At 33.6% G+C, this 20,773-nt stretch overlaps 1 pseudogene; it reads left to right on the top strand.

Annotated features, from left to right (window-relative positions):
* Positions 1 to 4,636: 4,636 nt before the first annotated feature.
* LOC140513005 (U6 spliceosomal RNA) lies at positions 4,637 to 4,736 on the top strand (annotated as a pseudogene).
* Positions 4,737 to 20,773: the final 16,037 nt, after the last annotated feature.

The following is a 20,773-nucleotide window of genomic DNA, read 5'->3' as shown; positions in this document are numbered from 1 at the left end:
GAAAGGGGAGAGACGCAAAAATGAAGGGAAGAATCAATAAGAGTAAAGGGGAGTAAAAGGGAGGGGGGCTAAAAGAAGGAGGAGAAGGCTGCAGGAGGAGGGGGTGAAAAGTGAATACTATTGAGGAGGAGAAGGGAGACGGGAGAGCTAAAAGCACAAATGGTGGGAAAGAGGATGGATGGAAATACACAGATTGTAATCATAACTGTGAATGTGAATGGAACGAATTCTCCCATAAAACGGAGACGGATAGCAGAATGGATTAAAAGCCATAATCCAACAATATGCTGCTTACAAGAAACACATATGAAATGGGGGGATACACATAGGATGAAGGTGAAAAGATGGAGCAGAATATATTGTGCTTCAGCTCATGTAAGAAAGGCAGGAGTAGCAATCCTAATCTCAGACAAAGCAAAAGCAGAAATAAATGTAATCAAAAGGGATAAGGATGGAAACTATATCCTGCTAAAAGGCACCATAGACAATGAAGCAATATAATTACTAAACATGTATGCTCCAAGTGGTATAGCATCCAGATTCTTAGAGGAGAGGTTGGGGGAGTTAAAGGAAGAAATTGAGAGCAAAACTATACTAGTGGGGGACCTTAATCTCCCCCTCTCTGAACTCGATAAATCTAACCTCAAAATAAACAAGAAAGAGGTTAAGGAGGTAAATAAAACTCTGGATAAGGTAGATATGATAGATCTCTGAAGAAAACTGAATGGGAATAGAAAGGAATATACCTTTTTCTCAGCGGTACATGGAACATTTACAAAAATTGACCATATACTAGGACATAAAAATCTCACAATCCAGTGCAGAAAGGTAGAGATAATCAAAGCATCCCTCTCAGATCATAATGCATTAAAAATTACATGTAATGAAAGGCCATGGAAAGATAAACCAAAAATCAACTGAAACTAAATAATCTAATCCTAAAGAAGGGTTGGGTTAAAGAAGAAATCACAGAAACAATCAACAATTTCATTCAAGAGAATGACAATAGTGAGACAACATACCAAATCTTATGGGATACTGCAAAAGCAGTTATTAGGGGAAGTTTTATATCTTTGAATGCTTACATAAATAAAATAGAGAAAGAGGAGATCAATGACTTGGGCTTGCAGTTGAAAAAGCTAGAAAAAGAACAAATTGAAAATCCCCAAGTAAATACCAAATTAGAAATACTGAAAACCAAAAGGAGAGATTAATAAAATTGAAATTAAGAAAACTATTGATTAATAAATAAAACCAATAGTTGGTTTTGTGATAAAACTAATAAAATTGATAAACGTTTGGTCAATCTGATTAAAAAAAAGAAAGAAGAAAATCAAATTTCTTATATTAAAAATGAAAGGGGTGAACTCACCTCCAATGAGGAGAAAATTAAAACAATAATTAGAAACTACTTTGCCCAACTTTATGCCCACAAATTCGATAATCTAAACGAGATGGATGAATATTTTAAAAAATACAAATTACCCAGATTAACAGAAGAGGAAGTTGAATACTTAAACAACCCCATCTCAGAAAAAAAAAATTGAGCAAGCCATCAATGAACTCCCAAGGAAAAAATCTCCAGGGCCAGATGGATTCACAAGTGAATTCTATCAAACATTTAAAGAACAGTTAATTGCAATACTATATAGACTATTTTTGAAAATTCGGGAAGAAGGAGTCCTCCCAAATTCTTTCTATGATACAAATATGGTTTTGATACCCAAACCAGGAAGAGACAAAACAGAGAAAGAAAATTATAGACCAATTTCCCTAATGAATATAGATGCAAAAATTTTAAATAAGATTTTAGCAAAACGAATACAGCATCTTATCACGAGATTAATACATTATGATCAGGTAGGATTCATACCAGGACTACAGGGCTGGTTCAATATTAGGAAAACTATTAGCATTATCGATCACATCAACAACAAAGCTAACAAAAACCACATGATTATCTCAATAGATGCAGAAAAAGCTTTTGACAAAAAACAACACCCATTCCTACTAAAAACACTGGAGAACGTAGGAATAAAGGGAACTTTCTATAAAATAATAAGCAGTATCTATGTAAAACCTTCAGCAAGCATTATATGCAATGGGGATAAGCTAGATGCATTCCCAATAAGATCAGGGGTGAAACAAGGTTGTCCATTATCACCACTATTATTTAATATGGTACTAGAAATGTTAGCTGTAGCAATTAGACAAGATAAAGATATTGAAGGAATAAGAATAGCCAAAGAAGAAACTAAGTTATCACTCTTTGATCCCAGAGATTCAAGTAAAAAATTACTTGAAATAATAAACAACTTTGGCAAAGTTGCAGGTTACAAAATAAACCCACACAATCTTCTGCATTCCTATATATTAGCAACAAAGTCCAACAACAAGAGATAGAAAGAGAAATCCCATTTAAAGCTAGGGTAGACAGTATAAAATACTTAGGAGCATACCTGCCAAAACAAACCCAGGGATCATATGAACACAATTACAAGACACTTTTGGCACAAATAAAGTCAGATTTAAGTAAGTGGAAAAACATTAGTTGCTCATGGATAGGCTGTGCTAATATAATAAAAATTACAATTCTACCTAAATTAATTTACTTATTTAGTGCCATACCAATTAAACTATCAGACAATTATTTTCTAGAGCTGGATAAAATAATAACAAAATTCATTTGGAAAAACAAGTCCAGAATATCAAAGGGACTAATGAAAAGAAATGATTGGGAAGGTGGCCTAGTGCTACCAGACCTCAAATTGTACTATAAAGCAGCAATTATCAAAACCACTTGGTATTGGCTAAGAAACACAGAGGTAAACAAGTGGAATAGACTTGGCACTCAAGACGCAGTAGGCAAGGAGCATAGCAACCTTCTGTTTGATAAACCCAAGGACCCCAGCTTCTGGGATAAGAACTCATTGTTTGACAAAAATTGCTGGGAAAACTGGATAACAGTGTGGCGGAAATTAGGCATAGACCCATACCTGACACATGATTTAGGTATAAAGATTGATACCATGAATAAACTGGAGAAGCAAGGAATAGTCTATTTATCAGATTTATGGAGAAGGGAAGAATTTTTTACTAAAGAAGAGATAGAAAGCATTATGAAATGCAAAATGGATAATTTTGATTACATTAAACTGAGAAGTTTTTGCACAACCAAATCGAATGCAACCAAAATCTGGAGGGATGTAGTAAATTGGGAAAGAATTTTTACAGCTAAGCTTGGGGATAAAGGCCTCATTTCTAGAATATATAGAGAACTGACTCAAATGTATAATCATACAAGTCATTCCCCAATTGATAAATGGTCAAAGGATATGAACAGGCAATTTTCAGAAGGAGAAATTAAAGGTATCTATAATCATATGAAAAAATACTCTAAATCACTATTGATTAGAGAGATGCAAATCAAAACAACTCTGAGGTACCACATCACACCTATAAGATTGGCAAACATGACAGAACAAGAAAATGATAAATGCTGGAGAGGATGTGGGAGAGTTGGAACACTAATTCATTGTTGGTGGAGCTGTGAACGCATCCAACCATTCTGGAAAGCAATTTGGAACTATGCCCAAAGGGCTACAAAAATGTGCATACCCTTTGACCCAGCAATATCGCTACTAGGACTGTATCCCTAAGAGATCATAAAAATGGGAAAGGGTCCCACATGTACAAGAATATTTATAGCAGCACTCTTTGTAATTGCCAAAAACTGGAAGTCAAGGGGATATCCATCAATTGGGGAATGGCTGAATAAATTATGGTATATGAATGTAATGGAGTACTATTGTGCCATAAGAAATGATGAACAAGAAGACTTCAGAGAGGCCTGGAAGGACTTATATGACCTGATTCTGAGTGAAAGGAGCAGAACCAGGAGAACTTTGTGCACTGCAACGACCACAGTGTGTGAGAGTTTTTTCTGGTAGACTTGGAATTTCGTAATAACGCAAGAACTTCTTAAAAAAAAAAAATCCCAATGGTGGTTCTCTAAGGCAAAATGCCTTCCACACTCAGAGAAAGAAATATGGAAGTCATTCGCACAATGTAGCAGATCATGTTTGTGTATGTGTATGTTTTTGTGAATCATGTTTTGATTTGTTATATGATTTCTTCCATTTATTTTAGTCTGACTACATAGCATGACTATAGTGAAAATGTACACGATAGGAAAGTATATGTAGGACATATACAGAATTGTATGCAGTCGTCGGGAGGGAGGGGGGTAGTGGGGGGTAGGTGTGGGGGGGATAAAATCTCAATTGTATGGCAGTGATTGTTAAACATTAAAAAATAATACAAAAAAAGTATTTTAAAAACTGGAAAAATGTCTTCTTTCTATAAGCTTTTTTCTTTTCTCTATATTAATGTCACATACCTCCATCTCTCAGGCTTAAACAAGCATCAGTGTTACTGGTTATATAATTTTTAACAGTGAAACAAAAAAGTAAGACTGAAATAAAAAATAATTTATAACATATCTACTGTCATAGAGAAGAGTCAGCATCACCACTAACCATCACTGTTACCGATGACTTTTCCTTGGTTAGAAAAATAGTCTGACCAGTTCTCTCAGGGTTGTAGCCCCAGTCACTCAAGAAATCTCTTCATGTATTTGCTTCCATAGCAGATATACTAAAATTGAAATGATAGAGAGATTAGCATGGTCCCTGCACAGGGATCACACGCAAATTCATGAAGCATTCGCTGTTTTTTAAAAACCTAGCTTGTGGGTAGGCAAAGTTAGTAACACAAAAATTACAATTTTACTTAAGTTAACTTACTTATTCAGTGTCATAACAATAAAACTACCAAAAATTTTTTATAGAGCTAGAAAAAATAATATCAAAATTCATCTGGACGAACAAAAGGTCTAAAATATCAAAGGAATTAATGAAAAAGAAATGCTAGGGAAGGTGGCCTAGTCATAGCAGATCTTAAATTTTATTATAAAGTAGCAATCATCAAAACCACTTGGTACTGGCTAAGAAACCGAAGGGTGGATAATGGAATAGATTGGGTACACATGACACAGTAGTCAATGACTGTAGTAGTCCACTGTTTGATAAACCCAGGGACGCCAGCTTCTAGGGTAAGAACTCACTGACAAAAACTGCTGGGAAAACTGGAAAATAGTTTGTCAGAAACTTGGTGTAGACAAACACCTGACATCACATAACAGAATAAAGTCCAAATGGGTATATGATCTAGGTATAAAGACTGATATTATAAACAAATTGGGGGTAAGGAATAGTTTGTTCATCAGATTTATGGAGAATGCAGGAATTTATGACCAAACAAGAGAGAGAGAACATTATGAAATGCAGAATGGATAATTGTGATTACATTAAATTGAAAAGTTTTTACAAAAAAAAACCAAAGCAATGAAACCAAGACTAGGAGGGAAGCAGAAAATTGAGAAAGAATTTTTGCAGCTAGTTTCTGTGATAAAGGCCTCATTTCTAAAATATGTGGGAACTGAGTCAAATGTACAAGAATACAAGTCATTCCTCAGTTGATAAATGGTCAAAGGCTATGAACAGTTCAATACTAAATATTTATTCACCAAGGGGTATAGCATCCATACTTATACAGGAGAAGTTAAGTGAGTTACAGGAAAAAAAAAATATATATATATATATAACAAAATTATACTATGGGCAAATCAATCTTCTCTTCTCAGAACTAGATAAATCTAACCATAAAATAAATGATAAAGAAGGTAAAGAGGTGAATTGAACTTTAGAAGAATTAGACATAGATATTAGATCTCTGCAGAAAATTGAATTGGGATAAAAAGGAATATACATTTTTTTTTATTTTGTTAAATTTATTTATTTAGTTTTAGTTTTCAACATTCATTTCCACAAAATTTTGAGTTCCAAATTTTCTTCCCATCTCTCTCTTTCCACCCCAAGACAGCATGTATTCTGATTACCCATTCCCCTAATCTGCTCTCCTTTCTATCACACCCCCTCCTTTCCTTTATCCCCATTTCCTCTATTGTCTTGTAGGTCAAGATATATTTCTATATCCCATTACATGTATTTCTTGTTTCCCAAGTGCATGTAAAAACAATTTTTAACATTCATTTTTAAAACTTTGGGTTCCAACTTCTCTCCTTCCTTCCCCATCTATCCCCACTGAGAAGGCAAGTAATTCAATATAGATTATACATGTGTAGTTATGCAAAATACTTCCATAAAAGTCATGTTGTGAAAGACTAACTATATTTCCCTCCATCCTATCCTGCCCCCCATTGATCCTATTGTCTTCTTTGTCCTTGTCCCTCCCAAAAATGTTTACTTCTAATTATCCCTCCTCCCACTTGCCCTCCTTTCTATCATCCTCCCCACACTCCACTTATTCCTTTCTCCCCTACTTTTGTGCAGTGTAAGATAGATTTTCTTTCCACATTGAGCATCTATGTTATTCCCTCCTTAAGCCAAATGTGATGAGAGTAAGCTTCACTTTTTCCCTCTTACTTCCCCCCTTTTCCCCTACATTTAAAAAAGCTTTTTCTTGCCTCCTTTATGGGAGATAATTTGACCCATTCCATTCTTCCCTTTCTCCTCCCAATATATCCCCCTCTCATTCTTTAATTTTTTTTTTAGATATAATCCCTTCCTATTGAACTCACCCTGTGCCTTCTGTCTATATGTATATAGTTCCTCCAGCTACCCAAATACTGAGTAAAGTCTCAAGAATTGCAAATATCTTTCCATGAAGGAATGTAAAAAGTTCATCTCTAGTAAGTCCCTTATGATTTCTCTTTCCTGTTTACCTTTTCATGTTTCTCTTGGTTCTTGTGTTTGAAAGTCAAATTTTCTTTTCAGCCCTGGTCTTTTCTTCAAGAATAGTTGAAAGTCCTCTATTTGACTGAATGACCATTTTTTCCCTTGAATTATTGCACTCAGTTTTGCTGGGTAGGTGATTCTTCATTTTAATCCTAGCTCCTTTGACTTCTAGAATATCTTTTTCCAAGCTCTTCAGTCCCTTAATGTAGAAACTGCTAGATCTTGTGTTATTCTGATTGTATTTCCATAATACCTGAATGTTTCTTTCTGGTTGCTTGCAATATTTTCTCCTTGACCTGGAAACTCTAGAATTTGGCTCCAATGTTCCTAGGAGTTTCTCCTTTCAAATCTCTTTCAGGAGGCAGTGCATTCTTTTAATATTTATTTTACCATTTAATATTTATTTCTAGAATATCAGGGCAGTTTTCTTTGATAATTTCATGAAAGATGATGACTTGGCTCTTTTTTTGATCATGGCTTTCAGGTAGTCCCATAATTTTTAAATTGTCTCTCCTGGATCTATTTTCCAGGTCAGTTATTTTTCCAATGAGATATTTCACATTGTCTGCTATTTTTTCATTCTTTTGCTTGTTTTACAATGTCTTAATTTTTCATAAAGTCATTAGATTCCATCTTCTCCATTCTAATCTTTTAGGAATTATTTTCTTCAGTGAGCTTTTGGCTCAGCTTTTCATTTGGCCAGTATTATTTATAGGGCATTCTTCTTCTCATTGGTTTTTTGGATCTCTTTTGCCATTTGAGTTAGTCTATTTTTTAAAGTGTTATTTTCTTCAGCATTTTACTGGGTTTCCTTAAGCAAGGAGTTGACTTGTTTTTCATGATTTTCTTGCAGCACTCTCATCTCTCTTCCCGATTTTTGCTCTATTTCTCTTGATTTTCAAAATCCTTTTTTTGAGCTCTTCCATGGCCTGAGACCAATTCATATTTTTCTTGGAGGCTTGGATGGAGGAACTTTGACTTTGTTTCCTTCTCTTTGCATGCTTTGGTCTTCCTTGCCACCAAAGTATGATTCTATAGTTTGATTTTTTTTTCTTGTTTGTGCTCATTTCCCTAGCCATTTATTTGACTTTTGAGGTCTTTGTCAAGGTAGTTCTCTGCTTCCAGTGGGGTTGGGGTAGTGTATGGTCAGCCACTTGATTCCCCCACAGTCTGTGGGCCTAGAGCCACAGAAATAGTCACTGTCTCTGCCCCTGCTGATACTGTGGCTGCTGTCAGTTCTTCCACACTTTTCCTGCCCTGCTGCCTTGGAGCTGGGGCCAGACCACTCTATTTTCCCACACTGGTCACAGGGTTTTTCCACTGACCTTCCAATTTGTCCCCAGCATTTTGGTCCTGAAGTCTGGGAACTGCCACAGGTGTAAGAGATTCAGTTTTCCCCAAGCATGCTCAGGTCTTGTCTGTGCCTGCATGACCTATGCTGGACTACACCCTGTCCCCCCGTGTGGCATGATAGACACTTCATTCTGACCTTCCAGGCTGCGTTAGGCTGGGCATTTGCTTTACTCTGTCATTATGTGGGTTCTGCAGCTCCAGAATATATTTAGAGACATTTTTTTACAGGTATTGTCTAGACTTGACAGGAGGCTCTGGAAAGTACATGGTGTTACTCCATCATCTTGGCTCTCTACCATTTTTTTCTCAGTAGCAAGTGGCAAGTACACAAAAACTTAATAGGTATTAAGGCATAAAAACTTCATAATCAAATGCAAAAAGGCAAAATATTAAATGCATTCTTTTCAGATAAAGATGCAATAAAATCAATAAAGGATCAATTAAAATTAGATTAAAATTAATTGGAAACTAAATAATCAAATCCTAAAGAGTGAGTGGGTGACATAAAAATCATAGAAAGAACAATTTCACCAAAGGAAATTACAATAATGAGACAACATACCAAACTTTATAGGATATAGCCAAAACATTGCGAACAGGAATTTTATTTTTATCTTTTGATGCTTACATGAATATAATAAAGAATAGATCAATGAATTGGACATGCAACTCAAAAAAATTAGAAAAGGAACCAATTAGAAATTCACAATTAAATACCAAGTTAGAAATTTTTAGAGTAAAATGAGAGATTATACAATTGAAAGTAAGAAACCTATTGAAATAATAAAAGTGAAAGCTGATTTTCTGCAAAAAAGCAACAAAATAGATAAACCTTTGGTTAATTAAATTAAAAAAAGAAAGAACCTCCAAATATCTAGTGTCAAAAAGGAAAAGGATCAATTTATCATCAATAAAAGGGGCATTAAAGCAGTAATTAGGAGCTTTTTTTGCCCAATTGTGTGTGAATAAAACTAACAATATAAGTGAAATGGATGAATACTAAAAAATATATATATATGTACACACACACATATATATATATATATATATATATATAAATTGTCTAGATTAACACAGAAGAAAATAAAATAGTTGAATAACCTCATTTTAGAAAAAGAAATCAAACAAGCCATCAATGAACTCCCAAAGAAAAAACTCTCCATAGACAGATAGATTTACGAGTGAATTCCACCAAATATTTAAAGAAGGGTTCATTACAATATTATATAAAGTATTATATACAATATTATATAAAGTCCTTCCAAATTCGTTTTATGATTCAAATGTGGTACTGATAACTAAACCAATAAAAGTCAAAACAGGAAAGGAAAATTATAGACCAATTTTCCTAATGAATAGAGGTACCAAAATTTTAAATAAAATATTAGCAACGAGATTACAGCAACTTTTCACAAGTATAATACAGTATGACTTGTTGGGTTTATACCAGGGGTACAGGGCTAGTTCAATATTAGGAAAGCTATCAGCATAATTGACTATATCAATAGCAAAACTAACAGAAATCAGATGATTATCTCAATAGGTGTGAAAAAAGCTTTTGAACAATACAGAAATCATTCTTATTAAAATTATTAGGGCCCAAGGTCTCCCAGTGCATCCTGAAGCATCTCCAGTCATCCTGAGAAATATCAGATCACTGGATTCATATGGCTCTGGAGGAGAAGTGAGGCTGGTGACCTGCACAGCCCTCCTTCAGTCAAAACAAAGTCAAGTGCAAGTCATGTCATCCTTTCTCTGATGGCATGGTTTTCTTCAACAACAAAGGATAAACACAACTAGAGAGCAGAAGAATAAATGGAGTTTCCTTAAAATGATGAGTAGTATCTATCTATAAACCATCAGCAAAATTATGTAGAATAGAGATAAATTAGATGCTTTCCCAATTGGATCAGGGATGAAACAAAAATGCCCTTTATCACCACTATTAATCAGCATTGTACTACAAATTTTAGCTTTAGCAATAGAAAAGACAGAAATTTAATGAATTAGATTAGACCACAAGGAAAGAAAATTATCACTCTTTTAAGGTGATAGTATACTTAGAGAATCATAGAGAATTGCCAAAAAGAAAAAAAAAAACTACTCAAAAGAACTTTAGTAAACCTTCAGGGTATAAAATATCCACATAAATCATTAACAAAGTCCAACATCAAGAGATAGAGAAATTTAATTTAAAATAACTTTAGACTATATATTATATTTGGGCATCTACCTGCCAAGACAAATGTAGAAATTATATGAATATAATTACAAACATTTTTCACACAAATAAAGTCATTTTTAATAGTTAAAAAATATATCTATTGCTCATGGGTAAGCTGCACTAATATAATAAAAATGACATTTCTACCTAAATTAATTCATTTATTCAATGCCATGCCAATCAAACTACCAAAATATTTTGTAGAACTAGAAGAACAAAAGGCCAAAAATATCAAAACAATTAATGGAAAAATACAAAAGAAAGTGACCTAGTAATATTAGACTGAAAACTGCGTTCTAAAGCAGCAATCATCAAAATCATTTGGTATTGGCTAAGAAAAAAGAGTAGTGGATCATTTGAATATGTGAGGTACACAAGACACAGTAGTCAATGAGTATAGTAATCTACCATCTGATAAACCCAAAGTCTCCAGCTTCTGGTACAAGAACTCACTATTTGTGAAGAACTGCAGGGAAAACTGGAAAATTACAGGGCAGAAACTCTGCAAAGATCAACATCTCACATGGAACACTAAGATGAAATCAAATTTGGTACACAATTTAGATAAAAAGAGTGATAACATAAGCAATTCTGTTCCTACTTCTTTACCAAAGAAGAAGAAGCCATCGGAGAAATGATGAAATGACTTGCACTTGACTTAGTTTCGAGTGAGGGAGGGCTGTGCAGGTCACCAGTATCATTTCTCCTTCAGAGCCATCTGAATCCAGTGATCAGATATTCATCAACATGACTGAAGATGACCCAGGATGCACTGGGAGACCTTAGCCCCTTTAAGGCAAGGGCTTTTCTGGTACCCACTTAGGGTGAGGCAATGCCCATTCATTGAACAGGCCTGTTTAAGAAGAAGCCAGGGCATGGCTCCTTTAATGAGGCCAAGAAAAGAAAGACATCAGATTGGGAGGGAAGCAGCAATAGTTTTTTGGAGTGATAAGGAAATTAGGAGAACAAGGTATAGTTTACCTGCCTGATCTATGGAGAAGGGAAGATTTTATGACCACAAAAAGCTAGAGAATATTATGAAATACAAAATGCATAATTTTGATTGCATTAAATTAAAAAGTTTTTGCTCTAACAAAGCCAATCAAACCAAGCTCAGAAGAAAAGGCAAAAATTGAGGGATGACTGCTTTAGCCAGTGTCTGATAAAAGCTTGATTTCTCAAATGTAGAGAGAAATGAGTTAAATTTATAAGAATACAAGTCATTTCCAAATTTATAAATAGTAAAAAGAACATGAACAGACATTTTTCAGATGATGAAATTAAAGTTCTCTGTAGTCATACAAAAAATGCTCTAAATCATTATTAACTAGAGAAATGTGAATTTAAACAACTCAGATCTACCACCTCACACTTATAAGATTGGCTAATATGACAGAAAAGGAAAAAGATAAATCTTGGAGAAGGTAAATAATTGGAACACTAATATACTCTTACTGCAGTTGTGAACTGACCCACCCACTCTGGATAGTAATTTGGAACTATGCCCAAAGGGACACAAAACTGCATACCCTTTTGTCCAGAAATACCACTACTAGGTCTGCATCCCAAAGACATCATTTAAAAAGAGAAAAAGGACCTACCTGTAGGAAAAAAAAATATAGTAGCTTTTGGCAATGGCAAAGAATAGAGAGGATGCCCATCAACTGGGGAATGGATGAAAAAGTAATGATATATAAATGTAATGGAATACTCTTGTGCTACAACAAATGATGAGTAGACAGATTTTAGAAAAAAACTGAGGAGACTTATTTGAACTGATACTGAGTGAAGTGCTCAGAACCAGGAGCACATTGTACACAGTGAAATCAACATATGCTATGATCACCTTAGTTCTTCTCAGCACTACAATGGTCCCAGGCAATTCCAAGAGACTCATGTTGGAAAACTATCTTCCTACAAAAGAAAGAACTATGGAGTCTCATTGCAGATTGAAACATAGTATTTTCCCTTGTTTCCTTATGATTTTTCCCTTTTATTCTGATTCTTGTTTCAGAACAAGAATTTGAGTATAACAGTTTTAGAATAAATGTTTATATTCCTAGTCAAGGACTTTTGTTCTGAAGTTTTTAAGACATTCACAATATTTGGAAATTGGTTAGTATTTCTAACCTCGATACCTAACCCTAGTTCAATAAAATAAGTAAGGATATTAGTTTACATTCCCCTTAGAAACTTATTTCCCTTGATATTTCCTGCAAAGAGTGATTTATAGCAGCCTTTTGTGTATGTTACAATAACCTGACCATTAAAGAAAGTTTTTGCTAATTGAAAACATTTTTTGTAGCTCCTTCTTAGATTTTCTTGGAGGCAAAATGACACTTGTGATGTTTTATGCGTTTCATATGTGGCTCTTGCTTTCTCTAATAGATTGACAATTCAGTCAGAAAGAAGTCATTTTCTTAGTTCTTCAAAACAATTCAACCCATATATAACAGGTGATTGCACACACACACACACACACACACAGATATAGAGTCTTCAAACTTTTGGTTTCATTCGCAAAAGCAATATAAATTGGCAGTCCTGGTTTATTTCTTTTAATTCAGATTAATATTTCTTAGGTTTTGCAGAATGGCACTTGTGTTAAGGTACAATATGAAATTGAATTTTCCATATTTTCATTCAGAACAACTAGTCTATAAGTGTTTTAAGGAAGTGAATTTTTAGAATATCCATTGCATGTCTGGCTGTCCTTCAATTATATTTCATAGATAGAAAATCACAACACATTTGGAATTTTCTGTCTCTTGAAATGGTAAAAATTCTAGGTCCCTTCATATGTCATTAGAAGCTCCATTAAATGGTAGGTCTAAAATGTCTCTAAGGTCTTTTGTTTGTTTTTTCCTACATTTTATTCTTTTTATAGGCTATTAAAATGCTTAGGAATTTTCTTTTTTTTTCAAAGAAAGATAGGGTGAAGACCTGTTTTAAATTATGAAACCCACTGTTTCCCCATCATTTTGAATTATACATTATAAAATTGACCCAGAAACAGAACAGATGTCAGAAAATTTTAGAAGACAAGCTCTTCTTGTGTTGTTTTAAGGCTGCTTCCTTGTGCGTAAAATGGGCATGGCAATACTTCCCCTCTCTACCTTATAATCTGTGATTCTGTGGATCTTTAACAATTGAGATTTTTCACACTTTTTCTTAGTTGTTCGCAACATGATATATATGAAAAGACTTTATAAAGTGCAATGTGCACTCCAAACATTTTATTAATCTGTATAATAAGGAATTTAAGACAAGAGTGCTTGGTCTAGAGACTAGCATTTGAATCTTGCTTCCATATACTTCATATAAGTGTGTGTTTTCCAGATATGTGTGTGTTTACCTTTTTGTACACATAGACATACAATTTTCATTTTTACTTTGTTTCCTTAGGCTTCCCTATATATATATATATATATATATAATATATATATATGTATATACATATATATATATTATATATATATATATATATATATATATATTCTTGTTAAATATAGAAAAGACATCAGTTGTCATTAAGGTAGATGGGTCTCTTCAATCCATTAATTGTGCATGAAATGTTAACCTAACCTAAGTGAGGCTAAATAACTAATTTGCCTGATACTGATTTCATTGAACCATTGTCTTTCACTGAAAAGGAATATAATTATCAGCAATCTAATATTTAAAGATGTAAATATGTTGTATAATATATGCATGTAAGAGTTAATTAGGTGTTCTCAGTAGTAACACGACTATGTGTTTATGTGTGTGTGTGTGACATCTAATCTAACACGTGATGTCCCAACTTAATGAAAGAGAAAACATACAAGAGCTGTTTTTTCTTTTATGCAGTGAATGTACTGTACTCATAAGGTTATGCTGATCAAACAATAATACATATTATTTTGTAAAACTGAAAATAGGATATTATTATAAGCTCTTTTTGTTAAACTCTCTTTTTCTTTGTCTTTTTCTTCTTTCTGTCCCTGCTTCCCCTTCTTCCTTCTTCTCCACCACCATAAACATTATCCTATAAATTATCCCATTGAAATAAAGTCAGGTATCATGTGAATAATTATGTTTAATTATGTAATCTTGAAGTGCAAATGTCCTATATAAATGGGGAGTTAGCTTCCTAATTCCACGTTTCACATTTGTGTTTTTATGACAAATATGTTCTTTTTTATACATTGTTTTACTTTGCGGGTAGCTTGTCTCTTGGGATGGGTGATCAAGAGTGATTCTGAATATGATGAATGCAAATCTGCACTTATCATTGAGAATAATTTGGAGCATAGTGATTATGAGATTGGGCAGCTATTTGGCATGGTACATAAAGTAACAGGCCTGGACTCAGGAAGACTTATCTTCCTGAGTTTAAATCTGGTCTCAAATACTTACTAACTATATGACACTGGACAAACCCCAAATGGAGTCGTAAGGATTCACATGACTGACATAACTCAAAAACAACAACAATGATTATGAGAGTATATTAAATATTTGGGGGACCTTTGTTACTTGAAAAAATGTGTCTCTTATTCCAGGCTTTTCAAGATTACACTTTTATTAGAGACTCATTGATGAATATTAGTCATTAGGTTTTTTTGCAGATGGTTTGTCCATCTTTCTAGAAAAAGGATCATGACATCAGGAAGATAATGACACGATCTGCAGTAGAATTGGATTTAAGTGACTGTGATATAAAGCCAGAATGTCATTGAAAGGTTCTCTGTTCACTTTGAAACATGTCCAAGTTGTTTGGATGTGCATTTAGAAATAATGAAAATTCATAAACATTCATCAAAACATCACAAAATAGTTCTTATTTGGAGGAATGATATCACTTCAAACGTATTGAGATTCAGTTGAGAATTGTAATGCACAAAGATCCAAAGGAGTTTTTGGAAGACTTTTTCTGGAGGGGTGAGGATTTGACCGTATATATACAAAAGAATCCTCACAAGTTTCATATCATTTTTTATTTGTTTACTTGCTCCAATAAATTTGTTCAAACTAATTTTGGAAAGCTCAATTTTGTACTTCATTATTTGAAGAAAAGCATATAAACCCTACCTCCCAAACTTCTTTATGATTCCTGATGTATTAATGAGATATATTATATATTTTGAAGTTGAATCAATATATGACACATGCACACAAACACACCCACCCACACATCCATACCAAATTCAAATGTCTTAAGTATCAAGGATGTTTTTTCTCCCTTTCTTATTTTTGTGTATTTCAAACAAATGCCCCAGTCACAAAAATTATAAAACATAGATTTAAAAATGTATATATTTTATAAAATTTATAGGAGATAAGAAATTAGGAAGTCTAAGTTCAAGATTTTTTTTTTAATTTTCTTTTTGCATAGTAGTTATTTGATGCTGAGTAAGTCACCTGTCTAATTTTCAATTTCTCTGTCAGTAGAAAGTGAGTAATAATACTTGTACCAAGGGGAAAACACTCTAGAAACTACAAAGTGATATACAAGCCCAATTTATTTTCCAGTATTGAGCATGAAAAGAATATTTGCACACATGTTCCTTCATGGAAAATGACCATGAAACATCAAGTAAGAGAATAGAATTTTAATGCTGGAAGAAATTTTGGCAAACAAATGGTTCAATACCTTCTCTTCAGAGCAGAGATAATCTAGATTTAGATTTTTGCTGACTTTCTAGAAACAATACTGGAATAGAGATATCCTACCTCAAAATCTAGTGTTATTTGAATATCAAAGTGCTTCTAAGTCACAGACACTATTCCATTATCCTACAATTAAGTTTTAGAGTGAAGCAAATAAAAAGAAATCCTTCTCTTCTGTGAAATAAAAATGTTTTGCTCCCCTCTGAGTTGTCTATGAACTCCTTTTATGGTGGGTCTCTCTTCCTACTTCTGTATTCTCTCCCCTTTTCCTGAGAGAAAGAGGATTTTGAAAGTCTTCTTTACCTAACTGCTGTTTTGCCTTTTGCTTAGAGAAGGAGGTGGTAATTTACTACATGGCTTCTCACATTTTCTTCTTTCTTTGTGGCCTCTGAGTCTGTTTCTCCTCACTTTTTGTAGCTTTATCTCTTTTTCTCAGGATGTATCACAGAAGAGTCCAATAATAAAATGATATAATTCCAGTCCTTCAGTGATAAAGAAGGCACACTGAGTGTTGGTATCCCATTTATTGATCTGGGTCTACCTTTTCACAGGTTACTTAGCCTCATCACTCCACACATTGACTTGTAAGTGGTGACATATATCTTGATTTTATCCAGCTGAAGGAAATAAAGAAACACTCAAAAACTCTAACTGAAAGAGGGATAGACAGCTGGAGTCAAGATTCTCTAACTCTAGTCTCTCCATTTATTCTGGGTAGAAACAGTAGAATGGGTAGAAACCCATTCTATTCTGGGTAGAAATTCTTTCTGAATTTGAAAAAAAAAGAAAAATGGATAAGAGTGAAAAAGGAGACCAGGAAGAAATTCTTGGAATTTTAAAAAGAGAAAAATTGTAAAAGAGAAATTTAAAATTCTCAGTGAAGAATATAGAACTCTCAATGAAGAAAACAGGATTGTCAATAGAACACTGAGTAGAATACATAAAATTGAGTCGATCACAGAGGTTCTCTGTATAGAAGTAAAAGGTATGCAACAGAAATGATCAAATTTTCAATGCTAACATAGTAAGGTGGGTGAGGATATGGAAGAAGCAATAAATTTAAAAGAAGATATTAGGGATATTCTTTGGGAGGAAACCACAAGCCTTAACAAAGAATTTGAAGAAACATGTAGTTGGGTAAGAAGCAGAAAAGAAGTTAAAAGACATATCTGAGGAAACAGAGGCTTTGGTAAACTAAATAACAAGTTTGGAACAGAGAAAGGGAGAAAAGGACCATAGCTGGCAAAACAAAAGCAAAAGACAGCTTGAGAAACAGATCTAAATTACATGGATGTCAAATTGATTAACATTGATGATAAAGTGCCCAGAAATAACTTAAGAATCATAGGTGTTCCTGAAGAAGGAGCTACATAAAAAAATCTTTGAATACCATGCTTCATGAAGTAAAACAAGAAAATTGCCCAGAACTTTTGATTGCTGAAACAAAAGTTATCAAAGAAATGCATAGATCACCACCAACCAAAAACGCAATGCGTATGTGATTGTTATAGTTCACAGTTTCAGTAATAAACAGCCAATTCTGAAAGCATCCAGGAAAAAGATGTTTAAATATGGAGGAATACCAGTTCATATAACAGAGGATTACTCTACAGAAACAAGAAATCAGAGGAAAAAATGCAATCATATATCTGAAAAATCTAAGGAAATTAGATTAAAATCCAAAATGCTATGTACTTCCAAGTTAAGCCTAATCATCAAGGAAGAAAATTTAATCTTCCATAAAAAAGAGGCATTTGAAGAATTCCTGAAAAGAAATCCTGAAATTAGGAGAATATTTGACTTGAATTTGTGAAAACAAAAGAAAAAAAAAAAGTTTAATGAGTACAAGTAACATAGATTAAGGAATGAAATTAATTTTTTTATTTATATGCTATTTCAGAAATTAAGAGGTAAAGAAGGATCACTTAAAGACAAAGACATTGAATTAGAAAGGAAGAACTAGGAGCATTATACTCCTCTGAAAGCTTTTATATGAATCAGTACCTTTTCTGCTAGGGGATCGCTTATCTTCCCTCAGATCCTCATTTCTTAATATCTGGATGGTTTTTTTTAATGAAATATTTGTTTTTTAGTTTTCATCATTCACTTGAAAAAGTTTTTGATTTTTGAATATTTTTCTTCCTCCTCTCTCCCCAAAATGGCATGCAGTCTGGTATGGACTCTACATATACATTCATGTTGAACCTATTTTCACATTGCTCATATTGTAAAGTAGAATTAGAACCTATAGGAAGAACAACAAGAATGAAGCTACAAACAACAACAACAAAGCTGGCCGAGGTTATAAACATAAATATTCAAATGTTGATGCCTTTCATGTTGGGTTATTTTGCTGAGTTTTTTTTTTTCAGAGTACATTTGGTAAATATAATAAAAGAAGAAAAGTGAAACTTGAAAAAAAAGAAATAAAAATGTTTAAAAATGAATGAGGAGTGATTAAAATTCAAATGTTTGAAATTTGAAAATAGATCCTTGCTTCAGCATGATAGTTGGATATAGTTATAGTGAAATGAGAATAAGAGAAAGAAATTTAAACCAGTTGCAAGAGTTCTTTGGAAGTAAAATAAAGAACACTTCTGAAAGTAGAAAGAAAAATAAAAAGAGAAAAATATTCACACATTAAATCAAAGAACGGGTAAGAAATGTGTATGTTCTTCTTGTTTGTTTCAATAATTTGAGATTACTTACTTTGATCTTGTCACATTTGGTTCAGAAATATGCTGCTTTTCCTTTGAGTCTAGCATTATTAGAGTGAGAACAGAGCATCTAATAAGGAAAGATACACTAGTTAGTGTTTCCCCCATTTCTGAAAGAGGCAACCTCACTTTAAATTAGCTGATTAATTACTCTATGTTTTGGGAAAGGAACTGAGTTGTAATCTGCAGGTTGTAAATCAACAACCTCAGAAGAATAGGCAGAGAGCAAATCTGGAAGGTAAATGTTTGATACATGTTTATGAAGTAGGGAATCATCAAATACAGAGGTAAGTACTGAAACAAAAAAGCAGTAATTCAAAAACAGTGAGAGCTAGGAGCTTAGCAAAAATGACTAAATAAATAAATTCTCCATTGCCAGAGGGACTGAAAAACATTACTAAGGAGGAAAGGTATTGCTTGAATAATAACAATTTGATTCATGTAAAGAATCAGCCCATGACAGTATTATTCAGGTTTCTTCCTAGTCATCAGATAGAGATTCTATGGTGGATAGAGATAGTGTGGAAACAAATGGCAGGGTAGATATTGGACTAGTGAAAGAAAACTGGAAACCAGAATTGTTTAACATTTCACTTGCTTTTACTTCTTTATTATAAAAATTGACTAGAAGACACCTAACTAAAAATTTAAATTAAAGAGTGATTCCCTATATTATATCCTTCACTTCCTCATGGGTGAAAATTTATTTATGGTACTAAGCCCAAGCAAAATTATAGCACCTACTAAATGAGATTTATATTCACTCAAAATAATTTGACTTACATATGTACAAAGGAACAATCAGCATGCTTATTAACATATTGTCACATATCCTTAAATAGATGACTCATAGGGTTGATCTATTGGCACATATCTGGATAGACCCTGTGTATAGACAAGTGAATTGACTCCACAAACAAACCAGAGAAGTAATATTGGCTATATTGCTTTTAAACAGTTTTGTAGTAGAGCCAAGTGGTAGAGTAAGTAGAAAATAGCTGTAACTCCCATACTGACTTCCAAACAACCATAAATTAACAGCACAAAAGAAATCCTGGAATGGAAGAAGAGGTGGGATGAAGCAATCTTTTATCCCAAGAAACTTGGAAGATTGTCAAGAAAGGTCCATCTCATTTGGATAAAAGGGGAGTGCATTCCAGGACAGGAAGTATACAAGCAAGCTTACAGCAAGCCCCATCTCAGAAAACCAATGAGAGATCCTGAGCAACAGTGCAGTAGAGCAAACAAACATCAACAGTAGAGCAAACAAACATCAACACCAGGAACTCCCATTTGCCTTAGCATAGCCAGGGGATGCAGCAGACTCCACCTCCAAGAACCACCACATACTTCAGAATAGCCACAAAATGACACAAATTCAAAAGAGAACAACAATATCAAAACACCTATGGGTAAAACCTTAAAGAAAAATGGAAAGCAGTCTCAAGTCCAGAAAGAATTCATTGAAAAAATCCAAAGGGAGTTTAAAAATCATAAAAGAAAGGCAGAAAAAATGGAAAAAGAGAGTGATGCAAGACGATTATGGTGGGAGAAGGGAGGAAGACTCAACATCTTGAAAAACAGCATATAAAGTAGAATTGGCCAAAAGGAAAAGGAAATACAAAAATCCATGGAAGAAAACAACTCCTCAAAGAGTACAATCGGCCAAATGGAAAAGAAAGCACAAAAACTAACTGAAGTAAATAACACCTTAAAAGTTAGAATTGGGTAAATGAAGCTAATGGCTCTGAGACATCAAGAATTGCTCAAACAAATTCACAAAAATGGAAAAAAATGAAAGAAAATATAAAATACATCATGGAAAAAACAACTGACCTGGAAAATAGATCAAGGAGAGACAATATTAGAATCATTGAACTACTTAAAAGCCATAATGAAAAGGAGGACCTGAACAACATCTTTCAAAAAAATTATCAAGGAAAGTTGCCCTGATTTCCTGGAAACAGAAGATAAAATAGTCATTGAAAGAGTCCACCAATCACCTGAGG

The sequence above is a fragment of the Notamacropus eugenii genome, chromosome 6, assembly GCF_028372415.1.
Source record: "Notamacropus eugenii isolate mMacEug1 chromosome 6, mMacEug1.pri_v2, whole genome shotgun sequence".
Taxonomy (NCBI): Eukaryota; Metazoa; Chordata; class Mammalia; order Diprotodontia; family Macropodidae; genus Notamacropus; species Notamacropus eugenii.
The sequence above is the reverse complement of the archived record's forward strand: the minus strand, read 5'-3'. Positions and strand labels throughout refer to the sequence as shown.